At 36.6% G+C, this 20510-nt stretch overlaps 1 non-coding gene across 1 annotated transcript; it reads left to right on the top strand.

The window, feature by feature from the left end:
- The first annotated feature begins 2390 nt into the window (after positions 1-2390).
- On the top strand, positions 2391-2497 carry LOC141620339 (small nucleolar RNA R71). Its single transcript, XR_012531939.1, has one exon. It is a non-coding gene; the product is annotated as a small nucleolar RNA R71 (small nucleolar RNA).
- Positions 2498-20510: the final 18013 nt, after the last annotated feature.

Raw genomic sequence — 20510 nt, 5'->3', positions numbered from 1 at the left:
CACTATGTCAAAACACTACACATCAATAAACATATAAGTCTCTCCCTCACTTTCTCTCGAAATGATGAAAATCTTGATCAAGGCATAAAAATACAAATCCAAAATTGACAAAAATGCAATAGTATAAGTAAAGTGCAAGTTAAGGGGTTAGAATATTTACAAATGGTGGTTTAGAGAGGACTCCACCAAACTCTCATCCATAAATGAGATGTCAAGGGGGCATAGCCAAGGTGTTGTTGATTTTGCTCAACACCTTGAAGAAGTAGTCGAAAGCTTGATCGGTGTCATGATAAAGATCCTCAATAGACCTTTGCACACGTTGTTCTTCATTGTGGTCTTGGGTCATAGCATTACCAATATAAGGATTGAATAACCCTTCAAACTCATCATCCCAAAGACCGCATACTTCATCTACTTGTTCCCTAATAATATCACGAGGTGATGAGAACAACTCCTCTTTGTTCTTGTCATTATGGCCAATGAGGCCTTCTTCTTCTCTTGTCATGAGCGGTGGTGAGCTATTCAAGCTCTCATTCTTGTTGAAACATTCTTGCTCTTTGGATGGAGCATCTTGGAGATTACCCATCTTCTTCTCCCATATGGGTGGTGATTCTTTACCCATAGCTTGTTCTTTGCATTGAGATGCCAACTTCTTCCTATCACTTTCTCGGCTATAATGATCAACCATGAATCATGGCTCATGCAATCAGGGAGCTTTCATTGTCTTGTCAAGAATAAAAGTGATCGTTTCATCTCCAACTTCAAGTGTGAGCTCTCCATGTTTCACGTCAATCACCGCTCCCGCGGTGTGTAAGAAAGGTCTTTCTAAAATGATAGGAATGTTGGAATCTTCTTCCATGTCATCAATAACAAAGTCCACCGGGATGAAGAACTTGTCAATTCTTACCGGCACATCTTCCCATACCCCTAAAGGTGTCTTCGTTGATCGATCCGCCATTTAAAGTGTGATATTAGTGCACTTAAGCTGTCCCATTCCTAACCTTTTGCACACCGAATATGGCATGACACTCACACTTGCCCCAAGGTCACATAGAGCTTTGTTGATTATGGTGTCACCAATGGTGCATGTTATAGAGAAGCTTCCCGGATCCTTTAGTTTTGGAGGGGAACTTCCATGTAGGATGGCACTACTCACCTTAGTGAAAGAAATAGTCTCAAGTTTCCGGATGGATTTCTTCTTTGTAAGAATATCTTTCATGTATTTCGAATAGGCCGGAACGTGATTGATTAATTCCGTAAATGGAATTGAGACTTCCAAGTTCTTCACAATCTCCATAAACTTCCCAAGTTGTTCATCAATATTAGGCTTAGCTTGACGACTTGGAAATGGAAGCCGAATCACAATAGGCTCTTTCGCTTTAGCCTTCTCTTCATTCTGCTTTGAAACTTCTTGAATGGTGGTGGGTTCTTCTTCTTTCTTAGAGTCTTCAACAACTCTTTCCTTGTCACTAGCATTCACAACATCTTCATCAACGGGCCTCTTCGGCCCTTCATACCTTGTACCACTCTTCAAATGAATGGCACTCACCGATTCTTGTCTTGGGGGATTACCTTGAGGTGGTAATTGCCCCTTTTGTCTTTGTGAACTTGAAGATGCTAATTGAGACATTTGGGTCTCCAACATCTTTGTGTGAGCTAGTATGTTGTTAATGGTGATGTCTTTTGCTTGGCTATCCTTTTGCATTTGAGTGAAAAATTCTTGTTGGTTCTTTTGCATTTGGAAGACCGCTTTTTAACATCAAAACCTTGGTCATTTGTTTGATTGTATGGAGGTTGATTTTGATAACTTTAGTTTTGATTGTAAAAGGGTCTTTGAGCTTGGTTTCTCATTAGAGGTGGGGTGTATGTTGTTTGAGGGTTTTGGACATTTTGGCTTTTGTATGAAAGGTTGGGATGAAATTTGGTGTTTTCATTGTAATAGTTAGAATAAGGGGTACCACTCTTGTATGCTTGGAAAGCATTCACTTGTTCCCCTACATTCACTTTGGTCATGTCCCAAAGTTCCACAACTCTCACATACTCCACTTGGAATTGATGAAGATGCCACGATGGCATTAACATGTTGCTTAGGTGATTTGGAGGCCTCTTCAAGTTTAGCCATAGCCTTCTTCAACTTCAAATTAATGGTGTCAATATGAGCACTAAGTTGAGCACCCAATTGAGTAATAGAGTCCACTTCATGCTTTCCTCCTTTAGTAGCCATCCGAGGTCTACTATATTGTGAGTTATGGACCGCCATTTCCTCAATCTTGTTCCATGTTTGATTATCATCAACTTCGGTAAACATACCATTTGATCCCATATTGAGAATGTTTCGGGAGTCTTCATATATACCATTCTAAAATTGTTGTACAAGGAACCACTCGCTAAGTCCATGGTGTGGACAAGATCGACAAGTATCCTTGAATCTCTCCCATGATTCATACAAAGATTCCTCATCCCTTTGTTTGAACCTGGTGATTTGGGCTCTCAACATGTTAGTCTTCTCCGGAGGATAGAATTTCTTGTAGAAAGCAAGTGTCAATTTCTTCCAAGAGTCAATACCAAGAGTAGCCTTGTCTAGGCTCTTCAACCATTGTTTCGCGGAACCAATCAAAGAAAAAGGAAATAAGACCCATCGAATTTGGTCTTGAGTCACTCCGGTTTGAGAAATCGCATCACAATAGTCACAAAAAGTCTCCATATGAGAATGAGGGTCTTCACTAGGCATCCCCCAAAATTGACTTCTCTCAACTAATTGTATAAATGCGGATTTTGAAATGAAATTACCGGTTAAGTGTTGTGGGGTAGGAGTACCATTTGGTAGGTTCTCCTCGGTTGGTACGGAATGTGATGAAAATTTAGGCATTGTGGGTTGATTTTGTGGTTGGTTATGTGTTGGGTTATCCTCTCCTTCTCTTGCAAAAGGGTTGATGAACTCAATGTTATTTGGTTTAATGTCCACAATCTCACCAATACCTCTCAAAGTATTCCTAGCAAGTCTTCTATTGTTGGTCAAAGTTCTTTCAATTTCAAGATCAATGGGTAACAAGTTACCTTGTGATCTCCTAGACATGCAAAATACCAAAAAACTCGAAAACAATTAGAAAAAACCTTGAGGAGTTTGACTTCCCCAAGGTAAATAAAGACACAACTAAAAACAATTAAAGAAAATCAAATCAAGTTAACACCGTCCCCGGCAACGACGCCATTTTTGGTCGGATTTCGGTTTTGTTACTCGTCGTCAAAAGTTACCTAGACCAAAACAATATTTATAACTTCACAAACTACTCTACTCTTAGTAAAGAGGTAAGTAAAGGTCGGATCCCAAGGGATGGGTATTGATTTAGGATTTTCGAATGCAAATAGTTGTGTCTAACGGTGTCACAATTTGGGTTGAGGTAGGAGATCAACTAAACTAATCAACAATATAAAAGCAAAGCAATGAAAACAAGAAAGATGATTAAAACGAGTTGTAAACAATTGATTGAAAGCACTAGGGTGTCATGGGTTCATAGGGGATTCATGGGATTTGATCATACAAACTTGTTCTCTACTGGATGCAAGCACTTATTGTTGTAATGGGGTCGAGTTAGTGTATATTTATAATACCTAAGAAGGTTTGGGTCCCGGAGCCGAATCGATTAGATTGTACAACACCTATAAGTCGACTTAATCCTTCCTATCCAACTATATGCATGGTCTAATGAGACTCTAGTTGGTTTATGTCTTACAAGTCTCATCGAAAAGGTAAGTGATGGGTAAAAAAATGCAAGGATACATAGGCTCGCATTTCATAAAACATAACATGTGCATAAATTGGAATCACAACAAGCAAGAAAATTAATTATGAAAACATATTAGATTAAGCATGAATCAATCCCCACGTTGGTTTCCCCTAATTCCCCATTAACCCTAGTTAAGGAAACTACTCACTCATTATCATGTTTAACATGCTAACAAGGTTGTCAATCATACTATCAAGGCAAAACATGATGAACAAATGAAGATGATTAACAATAATTAAAAAGGATTAAGAGAGAATTATACCTATAAAGATGATTCCAAATAATAAAGCAAAGAATAATAGAAGTACTTGATGATTGATGGAAGGTTGTCAATCCTCCAAATAAACCCAAATAATCTTCTAATTACCCAAAATAAAGGATGAACAATAGAGAAATTAAGTAAAGATTAAGAAATGAGATTTGTATTAATGCTAAATTAAGAGTTGATTACAAGATTAAGAGAGTATTGAGATTTGATTAAGATAAGATTAAGATCCTATTAAGATGACATTCTAATCTAGGTAGTACAATGGGGTATTTATACTAGATATTAGGTATAAGGATTAGGGTTACTAAGGGCTTAAATGACTATTAAGACCCTTAAGAAAAGTTGAGGAAGTGCTCCTCTCTAAGGAGGTGCTCATCTCTGTTTTGGTAGTCTTCAGGAAATATGCGCGTCCCGAGCGTCTAGGCAGTAAGCACGATGGGTTCTGCAAGGGAATCCGAGTGGATCAGGGGAGAGACGCTCGGATCTATTAGCCTCAAGACGAGCGTCTTGGCATCGGGACGCTCAGATTGGTGGGCAGGGAGACGCTCGTTCTGGGCAGGGAGACGCTCGGATCGGGGGTCAGTACTTTTCTTTTCTTCTTTCCTCAACAATCCTCGGGGATCTTGTTGGGGATGCAAAGATCCTTTCATCATTGCCCAATCTAATTTATTATCTACATAGGCCGTCTAGTATCGTCTTCCCTTTGATGCTTGGTCATTGAATTTGATCAATTTAGCTCCATTTTGCCATGAAAATGCAAGGTTTGCACTCCTTTCCTACCGAGGGAACAAAACCTCAAAGAATATGCAAAACGGGAAACTAAAGATAGTAAATGACCCAATTATACACTAAAAAGCATAGGAACGAGGCAAATTCGGGGACTAAATATGCTTAAATATGAGTCACATAAAATATCCCCTAACAGAATCTTTGCTCGTCCCGAGTAAAGATGTGACAAAAACTAGGACCCTTATTCAAACTATCCTACTAAAATAGCCAATGTGAGACATTTAGCGGGTCTCACTCCGCCCCTTCAACTCACAACAAGACAACCATGAGGTAGGATGCCTTCTTGCAAGGCAAGGTGGGGCTTGCAAAAATGGCGACACATCCATGCATTAAAGCACACAAAACAAGTAATGGATGCATCTACAAAAATGAATAGCCACTTACCTCATCTAAGTGACGGAAATTATCTACAAGGGAAGCAATCTAAGGGTACACATTCCATCATAGATACGGTTTCTTCAAACTACTAAGCCTAGAAGGATACCAATAAATCACCTCCAAGTTGTGTCAAGCTAGGGTACCTTTATCCTCAATCGTTAAATGTTTCGTCAAGAGTAGACTCCCTATGGTGTTAGAAACACTGGAGGATCGCGGAATTCTCCTTCTTGCCTAGACAAGAAGAAGGGTCGTCCCCTCTCTATATCTATGGAGGTTGTGTTAGGATTCACTAATTCCATTACTTAACATATTCATATATGTGACATTTTAATTTAGTCATAAAATTAAAACTAGATCTTATGCATGCAAACTTGAACAAGAGTAGAGAAGAAATCGTCACTTCTTACTATTGTAGTTTCGGATTTTTGGGCACAAATGAGTTCTCCTTCTCACTTGTTCTTGAGCTTCCTTATAATGGATGAACAAAGGATCCAAAATATAATCCCTCCCAAAAGTTTATACCCAAGGTAACCTCTTTTAAGACTAATATTATAAGATCTAGAACAATATTAATCTTACTAAAAATGACCCAAAATATTTATTTTGGTCTCTTGTTATTCGGCCAAGAGAGGAAGGAAGAAGGAGTAATTATCTCTCTAAAATTTCTATAAGTTTTAGATGTAAAAGAATGAATATCACACTAGTAATTGTAGTGTATATAAGAATAAAAATAGAGTAAAAACCCTTGGTCTTTTTCTCTATGACAAACCGGGTGGGGGTGGGAAACAAGGCCAATGCATGGCTTTTTCTTTTACCCATAAAATGTAGGTATGTAAGAGTAGGTTTTAGTGTGATGATTGCTCTTTTAAATAAAATATAAAGCACACTTTAAACCCTAATCCACCCTATTTTTTTCGGTACATTTTGTGTAAAATGGAAAGTCCATTTTACACATGATTTTGTCAATTTGTCAAAAGTCACATGTTACTAGTCATGTGTAATTGTAATGTATTTTTAACATATTAAAAATCAACGTATTAATAAAAATACGTCATGTACAAAATCGACTTAGTAATTCATAATTACTTGTACCAAAACGGTTTATCAATTATAAATCACAACGTCTTGTATTTATAATAAATTATTCAATCAGTTTCAATTGTTTCGTAAACATTAATTTTATCTAAGTAATAAAACAATTTGATTACTTAGACCGTATCTTATTTAATCGAATTACAATAAGACACGTCAATAATACTCACAAAATCGTCCGTCAAATTTAAGCAATTTAATTAACCCGTATCGACATACGATCAATTAAATAATCAATTAAGAGTGTCACCCTTTAGGTATGACCTAAGGGGATCAACTGATCACCACCGTCGTACGACAGTAATGTCAAACTCTGTTCAGCCAATCATTACCGATATGTGTGGACCAGTTGACTGTAAAATATTACTTCCCACATGTATTCTTAAATATGAGATTTAAACATGTGCTCATCATGATCGACAATTGTGATCGCATTATTGTCGGGGGACAATTATTCCAACAATCTCCCACTTGTCCTTGACAAGTGTGCGTCACCAATTCTCTTGTCCTATTACTATCTCCCACTCAATGCAAGGTTACTTTCGGGTCGTACTTGCAAGTGATCATATCAAGAGTGGTTTCCTCGATCTGGAGAATAACTGATTGACCGGAATTATCTACCATAGATACCTTCCGAGCGTGGCCACGCATTTCCAGTTCATTACTCCTTGAGTGGCCCTGAGATATTGTTTGAAGCCTGACAAGGGGTGGACAATTCCTATCGCACTATTCCATTTGACTAGCCACAACCATCATAGCCCAAAATATGCCCATGAGACCCCATTTACGAAGGTCGTAGTAACATAAATCAAAGCTAATACGAAACTGTGCCACCTTAGGCGAACAGTCTTTAGTCAAAAGAATCGACTCATTCGAATATTATAGTAGCTCTCGCCACGACCAGGCTATATAAGTTTGCCAGAACTCTATAAGCGGTCATTAGGCCGACAAAGTGTTCCCAACAGTCTGCCTATGTGATCGACTAGTCATCTCATATGACTCTATGGCACTTGAACTTGCCATCAATCGCATCACACTCTAGTCACTTCGAGACGTCACCTCATATAAGTGATTATGGGCGAATACTATATTAATCTGTGTTCACTTTAACGGGGTTCAATTGTCTCTACAACCCGTTTGGATGTAACAAGGTATATAAGGTGAGTTAATAATAATAACTCAAACGACAAATGTGGACATCGTATTCGGGTAGTCAATACCATATTACTACCTTGTGATGTATATAAGTGTGAAAACACTTGTTGATTGCAATAAAAGTTTAACATACCATGTGTCCATGTGTTCATACTTTTCGTATTGCACTTTCCTTTATATTCATGTTATCTCTCATAGCATGAACCTTACCAAGTACACATCTAGGTTCCCAACCTAGGTTTAGGTTCTTTATCTTGAAAGAACTTTCTTATTGTTTATCACCTAACCAACGAATTGTGGTGGATGATATAACTTGCACTAGTCAAGTGTTCTACCAACTCACAATGCACTAGGTATACGTTTTGTAGGGTCTTGCAAAAATTCTCAAGATGATTAGCCTAGCACTTCTCATAAGTCCTAGCATATTAGAAAATACTAGTTTTGAGTAACTTCTTACTATAAATAAGTATCTTTCCAACTTCTTATTTCTCTTTAAGCTTAATTAGCTTAGGATCTTCATAAATCCTTATATGTTTTTGAAAACTTAAATATGTGCAACTTCTTATCACATAACGGATTATTCTTCTAAACACTAGAATAGCTCATTAGTTCTCTTCGAGAATTCATGACGATTCATATCTGGCTCACAAATGACTCATCATGCTTTTAAGCATATGATTCATTATAGGACATGTGCATGATTATTCTAATGGCGGAAACATTAGTGATCTTTAATCATGTAATCAACCATTCGTAGGTTCAATGAATGACCATGACTTGCTAATGGTAGTTCCATTTTCATCGATATTAATAACCTACGTTTCTTGTTGATATGATGTGCATACCTTAGTGCTAATCCAACATCCCATGCTATAATTGGATTCATCTTAGTCCATTTTCATCCAGAATTGAAAACTCAAATACTTCTTTGTGAAAGATAGTACTAGCTCGTCATTCTCAATGAGTAGTGAGTTATAATTTTTTTACAAGATGAGTGCTCCCACTAAATATCATGTCCACACATGATAATTACAAACTCCCACTCAATTCCACATGTTTCATAGTTGATCACTTAATTGAAATATTTCAAGAATTGAAATCAATTTTGCTTTGCCAAGTTTATTAAGATACAACCATATATGTTTTCAACATATCCTTTCAAAATACCTATTTGGAAAGAGGTTTCAATCTTAAACTTATTGAAAGAGATTTTTAATCTCTAACTCATTCATTCTAATAATGATGCGTAGCAATGTCATTACTTAAATGTGAAATCCCAGTTAATATACGTCCTTCTTAAAATACCCTTCTCGGAAGGAGGTTTAATCACTTCATTTTCATAATGAGTTTAAGTAACGACACTAGCGTGGTTAACAATTAACTTAGCTTTTGTAGACATCGGCATATCTTTCTTTGCAACTTTTAATCATGAATCTCATTTATATTCAAAGATGCAACTTCGTTTCATTTAGGCTCTTAAGTAAATATCAATTTTTAAACTTTATTTATATCTAGGTCATAAACTAGCAAAAACTCTCGTTGAGACTTTTCTTTAGTCATGTTCTCTTAAGAACTTTAGTTTGGTCTCCTCACATAGTTACCTTTAAGAACTTCTTCTTTTGGTCTCCTCGTGTAGTTATCTTAAGAACATATTCTTTTGACTTATGTCACTTGGTCTCTTTTGTTATGTAGATCTCATCTACTCATGTATACTAAATATCTAGTATACAAATCATTCTCTCTTTCATAGATCTCATCTATTCAAGGCATACAATTATCTTTTGTATTCTTTGTGTCTTCATTTTTATCCCACTCTATCTTTAGAATAAATACACTAGATATTCAAAGATAGCTTATGAGACACAAATAATGATTTTGAAGTGTAAGGAGGACTATCTCATAGATTGACTAATAGATTTTAGATTCAATGGGTGTACTTGGTAATTGATTTTTCCTTAGGAGAGTTCATTAACTCAACATCACTTGGTGGACATATAATGAATCCTATCATCATAATTGTCTATTGGATTAATTTGAGTAGATGTTCTTATGTTTGTAAGTGCAAGCATATAAAGACGAATTTTAGAACAATTTGAAATACGATAAAAGAGGTGACTTGGGTTGCAAGCCAAGCCACCAAAATCCAAAATACAACCATTTTTCAAAAGGATCATACGTTTCCATGTCGAACATGGAAATCAAAATAGTTCTAAAAACCCGAAACACAACTTAAAATAAGACAATAATAAAAGCCAAGCTTCATTGGTAGCTACTCCTAGCCCTTGATGATTTCTCAAGCTTGCTTTTCCTTTCCTTTGTCTTTGCTTGGAGGATGCCCTATTTACAATAAAAAGGGGATACATTATCACAACTTGTATCAAAATACTAAAGTTGAATTAGAAACATAAAAGAAAGGATAGTCATTTACCTACTGGAGTGATCTTTCCAGCTTTGATGTCACCAAGATACTTGGAACAATTCCTCTTCCAATGTCCAACACCATTACCATAATGGCATTTGTCAAGAGGACCCTTCTTGGTCTTGGAAGTGCTAGCTTCAAAAGTCCTAGCCTTGGTGTTCATGGGAGCTTGCCTCTTACCCTTTTTCCCATTCTTTTTGAACTTCCCCTTGCTTTTAGAGTTTATGTTGAGCACATCCTTAGGTGGGCTAACGTTTAGCCCCATGTCTCTTTCGGCTTGCACAAGTAGCTTGTGCAACTCCTCTAGAGACACGTCCTTGTCTTGCATTTTAAAATTCACCCGGAATTGAATATACGCTTTGACTTTGGATAAGGAGTGTAGAATCCTATCTACAATGAGCTCTTTGGGGGATTTCAACCTTTTGAATCTTCAAAGTCTCGACTAGCTCCAACAATTTGAGCACGTGAGGGCTAACCTTTTGGCCTTCCTTGAAATCGAGATCAAAGAATGCCGAGGCCGCTTCATATTGGACGATCCTCGGTGTTTATGAGAACATGGTCACAAGTTTGGAATAAATTTCATAAGCGGTGCCCATTTTGAAAGCTCTCCTTTGGAGATCTGCCTCCATCGCAAAAATCAACACATTTTTAATTGCGGCGGATTCCTTTTGGTAAGTGTCGTAGGCTTCCCTTACGGCGGCACTCGACCTAGCATTAGGTTCGGGTGGAGAGGCCTCCATGAGGTAACGTGTAATACTCCGTATTTTGATAATAATTTATGAGAATAATTTATGTAATTTAATAATTAGTTAAATGACATTTCAAATAATAAATACAAGTAAGACGTTAATTAAATAATAAGTTAAGTGTATAAGTCGGGAATTGGGTTTAGCTAAAATAATATGGGCTGTGTGCTATTGATTAATTGGGCCGAAATCTATTAATTGGTATGAGTGTAATCGGGATTTGTATCGGAATTAATAATAATATAATTGTGACACCCTCATTTATCGCGGAAAAGTAAACACGTAATTGTAAAATAAAAACTGCATGGATATGTTTGTAATAGGTTCATTATAGTAAAAACCTGTAATTTTTAAAACCATAACCTGTTATAAAGATATCCAAATTGGAAGGTGTCAAACATACAAGGTCTAAATAGAAGTTTCATAACATAACCATCGCTAAAGTCGCGAATAGCAAATTATACAACCAAATGTAAAGAGGGAGACATATGTCCCTAAAATGTATGTGACATAAAAAGTGTTTAAGGGTCACAATATAATAAAGTCAATCTAGGTCCCAAGGTTACTTTGCTCGCTAGCTCGTCCATGTACCCCATATATGCATCACCTACCTGTCAATCGCATTTTATACAAATACGAAAGCCACAAATCGTGGGGACTAAATCCGAGTTCTCCTGCCACGAAATGTCATAATTAATATAACATGTAAACATAAGAATATGAATACGAATCACACAATGCCTTAGCATATAGATGCTAGACAAACGTGCTTATCATGTGAACAACAATATAACAACACATAGTCCTAGCATGTGAATACTAGACCGACTCATACTACACTATCATGTGAATCACATAACATCCAGGAATCCAAACTCTATCAACCATAGCCGGCTTGCATCTCACCTTCTATGATTCATAGAATCATCAAACAAGAAAGGACAATATATCTAGAGACAGGCATAAGTTCTTAGCACGGTCAATAGTCACTTTGTAACTCGAGTCTATACCACGAGGTAGGGAAGGTAATCGAACCGGTATCCTGGCTCAGAGGTTCTATAAAAACATGGCCAACACACAACACAACCCTAGTCCTAAATCTGCTTGAGACCTAGACATGCGGATACACACCACCGCACCCAAGACCCACAATTTTATAAAACCATGTGAGTACCCTAAGGAGTCCACCAAAGGGTTGGCTAGTACTTAAGCTGACCACTTACTCTCAAAATAAGTAACGAGGTCATGCCCCAACTTGGATATAAACCCACCAAGTCAGGAACACAAAGGCTATTGAGCAGTGAACATACACTCGTCAAAGACTATAAAGACCTATCTATGATGAAGGCCGAAATACTCACCTAGGACCTAAATAAAACCAATCTAGGTCCCAGCTTGAATACTTTAGCCAACACCACACAAGACAAGTAGGACACCCAATTAACCATAAGAGAGGCAAAGAGTCCAAACTTGCACACTCAAATGATCATACACACCCTAGCATATGAAAGGTTACGCAAGAGCATATACAGCTGACAATCCAACAAAATCTCCAATATCAATAATAATCCAAATTCTGGCTAACTGTTAATCTCATAATTCATGAGAAAAAGCTAAAATGGCAACAAGGCAAGAAGACTCAAGTATAAGGCAACCAATTCATCCAACAACCAACATGTGAAATGATAATCACAAATATTAAGGCATCAACATAAAACATCCAAAAACAACCAATCTCACCTCAAAGACAAACCCTCGACCCGAGTCCCGCGACGGGTCATCGGTCAAATCGAGGTCGATTTGGTTTAAACCTAGCTTGACCAAACTCGTTCGGTCAATCTGGCCCAGCTCAGAGTCTTGGCCTACTTTGGCCCAAATCACGAAATTTATCACAATATCATTCTAATGCTATTTCCAATTTCTATCATGTGAAAAACGAAAGTAACACATTATCAATCACCTAAACACTTAACAAACAACAAGCACAACATTTACTACTAATGTGACATTAATTCGTCGAGTAACTCGGAATAGTTACCTTAAGCAAGCAAAGAGACAAGCAATAAACTTGAGAAAGCTTCTAAAACCCAAAATTACTCTTCATCTTCAACCACATATGAGCTACCTAAAATAATTATGTGAAAGGACGATATTAACGAATTATCTTTATATAAAATATGAGACGGAAATTAATTTAATTATATTTTAAATAAACCAAACTAGCGTCAAAACAAATTATAGACACGGCTCTACAATTATTATGACAACCTCAAACTCGGCCTAACCACCAACTACACATGGCCTCAAACTCGTGACTTAGCTAGGCCACGGCCCACCTTTGCTAAGCTACGGCCCAGGCCACAACTAGGCCACCTGCAGCTACGACCAAAACAACCGACTACTACTCCACCTAATGGACCACCCAACCATAAACAAAGGAAAGGAAGAAAGGGGAAAAACAGGGGTATGAGTACCCCGTGTCCAACCCAACACCACCCCGTTCAACTCTCCCTCCCCCACGGTGCTAAGCGACCAAGAACCATCCCTACCAACACCTATTATGGCTGACCAGACAGGCCATTTCTACCGCCTTCCACCATCCCAAAACAGTCCTAGCAATGTATACAACAATCTCCAAGTCTCAACCAATATTCATCCCAAAACAATCCCCGCATGTCAGTATACACCGTCTTAAATATACCACTTACTAGCTAGCATCCCAAATGATCCCTACAGGTCAGTATACACCGTCTCAATCATCTCCACATATCAGTATACACCGTCTCAACTATACAACTGACTAATTAACATCCATAAGGATCCCTATATATAATTATACACCGTCTCAACTATAAAACAGACTAACCAGCATTCTAAATAAACATATTTTACAAGTAATATTGAGTAACCTATCATTGTTACCTTTTTCCGATTGAACTAATCATTTATGACTAACAAATCTTATACAAGACCGTCTATCTTAGCATCTACAACCGTCTTATAATAAATAAAGCTGAAAGTATAAATTGCGTTTGTAAAAATACATGACGAAAATGAATTTTACTTACAACGGATTGACGAGAACGACGAGAGGAGCGCTATGGAACAAAAATAGTTGAAAACGGATGACAAACGGAGCACCGGGACGGATTATAGACAAAAATTGAAGAAGGAACAAAAGAAGGAAAAAGAAGGGACGAAGAAGAAGAAAAGAGACGTGGGAAAATGAGACAGCTGACCTGCTAGCCTTTTGCTATTTATTATACGTATCTTTCTTCATCGTTAAGTAATTTTCGCTCGTTTTTTTAAAACCGTCTCGAGTTAATAAAATCGGTTTTAGTAAAAGTTTTGATAATAAAACGGAATCAATAATAAATAAATTTAATGAGTGAAAATAAAATAAACTAAACTAACTAACGGAAATAATAGGAATTCGATTCGAATCGGAGTTATTAACGATTTTTACTAAATTAGCGGAGTTTAACGAAATTTGATAATTTAGCAAAATAACTCAAAATAGCTAATTGGATGACTTTTCCTTAATCCGTTTTGAATCCACTAAGGGCCGACTTTCATAAAGGACTCGTAAAAGGATCGGAAATTATTAAATAAATAAACTCGAACTAACTTCAATAAACTCGAACTAACTTTAAATAAACTTATTAATGATTATTAAAATTAACGTATCGAATTATGATGAAATTAATTAATTAGCTAAGCATATATATATAAATCGTTAAATGATGTAATTAAATTCAAAATAGCAATTAAAAGAATTTTATCCAACTTAATAAAATACGAGGTGTTACAATCACCCCATCTTTTAAAAAGTTTCGTCCTCGAAATTTGAAAGTATAAATGAAAGGTTATAAAAATAAAACTGGAATGGGAATCGGTAACCAAAACATTTAAAAGGTCACTTATCGTAAGAATCAAAATTCTTTCAAGAACTTCAACTAAAATTTTCCGACAGAACCAGACTCTCATCAGAGGAACGGAAGTGTTCTCGTTGCGCATTCAAGAACATCACATTCCAAATCCAAGATAAGGTCAAAGGAAAATCATTTGTATAAATCAAAAATCAAAATACTTTCAAAAACATTAATGAAGAGTTTTCAAAAGTATAAGTCTCATTCATGGAACGAAATTGCTCTTGTCGTGCACACAAGAACGCTAACTTTCCAAGTCAGAGACAAATTTAAAACAAAAACTATTCGCTGACAAGCGTAGAACAAGTTATCAAACGTTTCCAATAACTAGTTCTAACATCCGATCAACGTTAAAATCAAAATAAGAGAAAGGTAATCTATTCAAATTTTCTTTTGCAAAAAGCCAAAATAGAAATAAAGGTTTCACCTTTAAACTCAAAGGGGAATCAAATTCCTGAAAATATAATATTAAAGTTTGACAAAAGCATCATAATTAGATCAAAGTGAATAGAAATTGGATAAAATTTACAAAAATCTCAGGTTTAGCAACTCAAAACCATGATAAAGAAATCTATACTCAAAGAGCAATTAGAGAATTAAATCGAATTTTCATTTTCCAAATCTTTACAAGTAGGGAAAATTTTGTAATAGTAACATAAAATTTTTAACAACAAACCAAAAATGGTAGCTTGAAATATTTAGAAATTGTGCGAAATGAAAAGTAAGTTAGACATCATAGATACAAGTATGGTAAGAGGGTTCAAGTTTAACCAACAAAAGAGGTATGATGAACTTCCTAGGGATAAGAATTGAAGTCAAATTTACAAGGATGTCAAGGATAGAGTTTCACAAGATACGAGTGTCCAACTTAAAGGAGGAGCAAGATGAAGCGAGGAAATGAGGTATGAACGGTAACGCTCATGATCAAGGAGAAAGGGAAATTAGACAACAAGGAAACGCCAGATACTCAAATCACAAACAACAATGTCATCACTCCACTAAGGAAACAAAGGGTAATAACCAGGTCAGGAAATGATAGGAAATTTAAAAAGGGATATATGAACATGTCAAGATGTGAGACTAAAAGAGTCGAATCATAAAGATAACTAGTTACCAACCAGTAAGAGATATTAGAATTAGGAAGGTATTCAAGACAAGGAAATAACGTGTGAACTTTTATACTTAAGAATCAAATCCAACCAAGGTATGAACGAAAGGGAGAAAAACGATTAATGGTATGAAAGAGGATTTTAAGGCTTAATCCATACGCTTCCTAAAACTTAAGGTTCTCTCTAACAAGGTCACGTCTATTAGGGTATTGTACCTTTATAACAAAACGACCAAATCCCAAAACAAGGGTCAAGGTAAAATAAATGCTCGCTTAAGGGGTGATAAATCGGTTAGATACTTCTTCCACCTATCTTATCACATTTTAGGATTTCCCTAAAGCAAATCTACCACTCAAGTATAAAAGCATCTCTGTATCTCAAGCACTCGACACAACCTCAATGTTTTAAAAACCAAAGAATGAATTGACAAAGACTTCTCAACAAAGTTCTCAAGGAACAACTAACACCAAATCACATTCCCAATCTATACGGGATTGTTAACATCTAAAAATGGGTTTTCTTCCAAATTCATATTCTAAACTTATCTCATGTTTACTCCTAAGGTGACGACGCTCAACCTACTAAGCTTTCAAATCCCAAACATAAACAACAAAGCCAAGTTCTATAACTTTAATTACATAGGCAACTCATTCCTAACACAAAGAATCCACCAATCGATTATACTCACTTTGTCAAGGAACTAGGTATAAGAATCACTAAGTATGTCTCATCACATTACCTAAGTCTTTCTAACATCACATCCTCTCAAAACCAGGGTTAAGGGTCAGACACAAACAATCTCCTCAAAAGTCGAATTTTCCAACCAAGGTCAACATTCCTCACAAGAAAGAGTACTATCTAATGGCGTTAAGGGAGGATAAGCAAGGAACAAAGAACAAGTTAGGAGTACAAGAGTAGCTTTTAAAGTAAAACAGAAGGGAGTTTAGAAGGAGGATAAGCACCAAGAGATTAAGAATAAGGCGAGATACAAAAAGAACGAGAAACATCTTCAAGGAAGTAGAAGCATTCTTCAAAGGTTGAACAATCTTCAATCCTCAGCAATAGGCACTAAATCTTGATCTTCTTAAAATATAAGTGTCCTTTCAATGGAACGGAGATACTCTTGGCGATCACTCAAGAACATCAATATTCCAATTCAAAGACATAAAAATACATTTTTACACCGACAAATGATAAAACTAATTATCAGACGTCTCCAATAACAAGCTTTAACACTAATTGACGTTAAAACCAGTGAAAAACATTAAAATATTTTCAAAACCTTTAGTTCAATTTTTTTTTTTTTAATAAGGGTAATAACTCTATTAGCTATAGATAAGCTCACGGTCATTGATCCAAGAACGCAACAATTATTAAATGACAATCAACAAACAGGTTAGTACCTAACATAGAGCAAACACAAAGAGACTACAACATAAAGACCTAAGTCTACCCATCCTACCCATCTCTCAAGTTTGTTATTTTAAGGTCAAGTTATTTATATTGGGGTGCACAAACGTGCGTCGGGAGCAAATATGCTCTGATACCAACTGTGACACCGTCATTTATCGCGGAAAAGTAAACACGTAATTCTAGAATAAAAACTGCATGGATATGTTTGTAATAGGTTCATTATAGTAAAAACCTGTAATTTTTAAAACCATAACCTGTTATAAAGATATCCAAATTGGAAGGTGTCAAACATACAAGGTCTAAATAGAAGTTTCATAACATAACCATCGCTAAAGTCGCGAATAGCAAATTATACAACCAAATGTAAAGAGGGAGACATATGTCCCTAAAATGTATGTGACATAAAAAGTGTTTAAGGGTCACAATATAATAAAGTCAATCTAGGTCCCAAGGTTACTTTGCTCGCTAGCTCGTCCATGTACCCCATATATGCATCACCTACCTGTCAATCGCATTTTATACAAATACGAAAGCCACAGTCAGTGGGGAGTAACTCCGAGTTCTCTCAGCCACGAAATGTCATAATTAATATAACATGTAAACATAAGAATATGAATACGAATCACACAATGCCTTAGCATATAGATGCTAGACAGTCGTGCTTATCATGTGAACAACAATATAACAACACATAGTCCTAGCATGTGAATACTAGACCGACTCATACTACACTATCATGTGAATCACATAACATCCAGGAATCCAAACTCTATCAACCATAGCCGGCTTGCATCTCACCTTCTATGATTCATAGAATCATCAAACAAGAAAGGACAATATATCTAGAGACAGGCATAAGTTCTTAGCACGGTCAATAGTCACTTTGTAACTCGAGTCTATACCACGAGGTAGGGAAGGTAATCGAACCGGTATCCTGGCTCAGAGGTTCTATAAAAACATGGCCAAGACACAACACAACCCTAGTCCTAAATTGAGACCTAGACATGCGGATACACACCACCGCACCCAAGACCCACAATTTTATAAAACCATGTGAGTACCCTAAGGAGTCCACCAAAGGGTTGGCTAGTACTTAAGCTGACCACTTACTCTCAAAATAAGTAACGAGGTCATGCCCCAACTTGGATATAAACCCACCAAGTCAGAACACAAAGGCTATTGAGCAGTTAACATACACTCGTCAAAGACTATAAAGACCTATCTATGATGAAGGCCGAAATAATCACCTAGGACCTAAATAAAACCAATCTAGGTCCCAGCTTGAATACTTTAGCCCACACCACACAAGACAAGTAGGACACCCAATTAACCATAAGAGAGGCAAAGAGTCCAAACTTGCACACTCAAATGATCATACACACCCTAGCATATGAAAGGTTACGCAAGAGCATATTCAGCTGACAATCCAACAAAATCTCCAATATCAATAATAATCCAAATTCCATTCTAATGTTAATCTCATAATTCATGAGAACAAGCTAAAATGGCAACAAGGCAAGAAGACTCAAGTATAAGGCAACCAATTCATCCAACAACCAACATGTGAAATGATAATCACAAATATTAAGGCATCAACATAAAACATCCAAAAACAACCAATCTCACCTCAAAGACAAACCCTCGACCCGAGTCCCGCGACGGGTCATCGGTCAAATCGAGGCTGACTGGTATAAACCTAACTTGACCAAACTCGTTCGGTCAATGTGGCCCAGCTCAGAGTCTTGGCCTACTTTGGCCCAAATCACTAAATTTATCACAATATCATTCTCATGCTATTTCCAATTTCTATCATGTGAAAAATGAAAGTAACACATTATCAATCACCTAAACACTTAACAAACAACAAGCACAACATTTACTACTAATGTGACATTAATTCGTCGAGTAACTCGGAATAGTTACCTTAAGCTAGCAAAGAGACAAGCAATAAACTTGAGAAAGCTTCTAAAACCCAAAATTACTCTTCATCTTCAACCACATATGAGCTACCTAAAATAATTATGTGAAAGGACGATATTAACGAATTATCTTTATATAAAAATATGAGACGGAAATTAATTTAATTATATTTTAAATAAACCAAACTAGCGTCAAAACAAATTATAGACACGGCTTTAAAATTATTATGACAACCTCAAACTCGGCCTAACCACCAACTACACATGGCCTCAAACTCGTGACTTAGCTAGGCCACGGCCAAAGCCATTGCTAAGCTACTGACCAAGGCCACAACTAGGCCCCTGCAGGCTACGACCAAAACAATCGCTACTACTCCACCTAATGGACCACCCAACCATAAACAAAGGAAAGGAAGAAAGGGGAAAAACAGGGGTATGAGTACCCCGTGTCCAACCCAACACCACCCGTTCAACTCTCCTCCCTCCCCACGGCCGCTAAGCGACCAAAGAACCATCCCTACCAACACCTATTATGGCTGACCAGACAGGCCATTTCTACCGCCTTCCACCATCCCAAAACAGTCCTAACAATGTATACAACCATCTCCAAGTCTCAACCAATATTCATCCCAAAACAATCCCCGCATGTCAGTATACACCGTCTTAAATATACCACTTACTAGCTAGCATACCAAATGATCCCTACAGGTTAGTATACACCGTCTCAATCATCTCCACATATCAGTATACACCGTCTCAACTATACAACTGACTAATTAACATCCATAAGGATCCCTATATATAATTATACACCGTCTCAACTATAAAACAGACTAACCAACATTCTAAATATACATATTTTACAAGTAATATTGAGTAACCTATCATTGTTACCTTTTTCCGATTGAACTAATCATTTATGACTAACAAATCTTATACAAGACCGTCTATCTTAGCATCTACAACCGTCTTATAATAAATAAAGCTGAAAGTATAAATTGCGTTTGTAAAAATACATGACGAAAATGAATTTTACTTACAACGGATTGACGAGAACGACGAGAGGAGCGCTATGGAACAAAAATAGTTGAAAACGGATGACAAACGGAGCACCAGGACGGATTATAGACAAAAGTTGAAGAAGGAACAAACAGAAGGAAAAAGAAGGACGAAGAAGAAGAAAAGAAGAAAAGAGACGTGGGAAAATGAGACAGCAGCCTGCTAGCCTGCTATTTATTATACGTATCTTTCTTCATCTTTAAGTAATTTCGCTCGTTTTTTTTTTAAACCGTCTCGAGTTAATAAAATCGGTTTTAGTAAAAGTTTCAGTAATAAAACGGAATCAATAATAAATAAATTTAATGAGTGAAAATAAAATAAACTCAGCCAGCTAACAGAAATAATAGGAATTCGATTCGAATCGGAGTTATTAACGATTTTTACTAAATTAGCGGAGTTTAACGAAATTTGATAATTTAGCAAAATAACTCAAAATAGCTAATTGG

The sequence above is a fragment of the Silene latifolia genome, chromosome 1 (assembly GCF_048544455.1).
Source record: "Silene latifolia isolate original U9 population chromosome 1, ASM4854445v1, whole genome shotgun sequence".
Taxonomy (NCBI): Eukaryota; Viridiplantae; Streptophyta; class Magnoliopsida; order Caryophyllales; family Caryophyllaceae; genus Silene; species Silene latifolia.
This window is presented reverse-complemented; position numbering and strand designations above follow the sequence as displayed.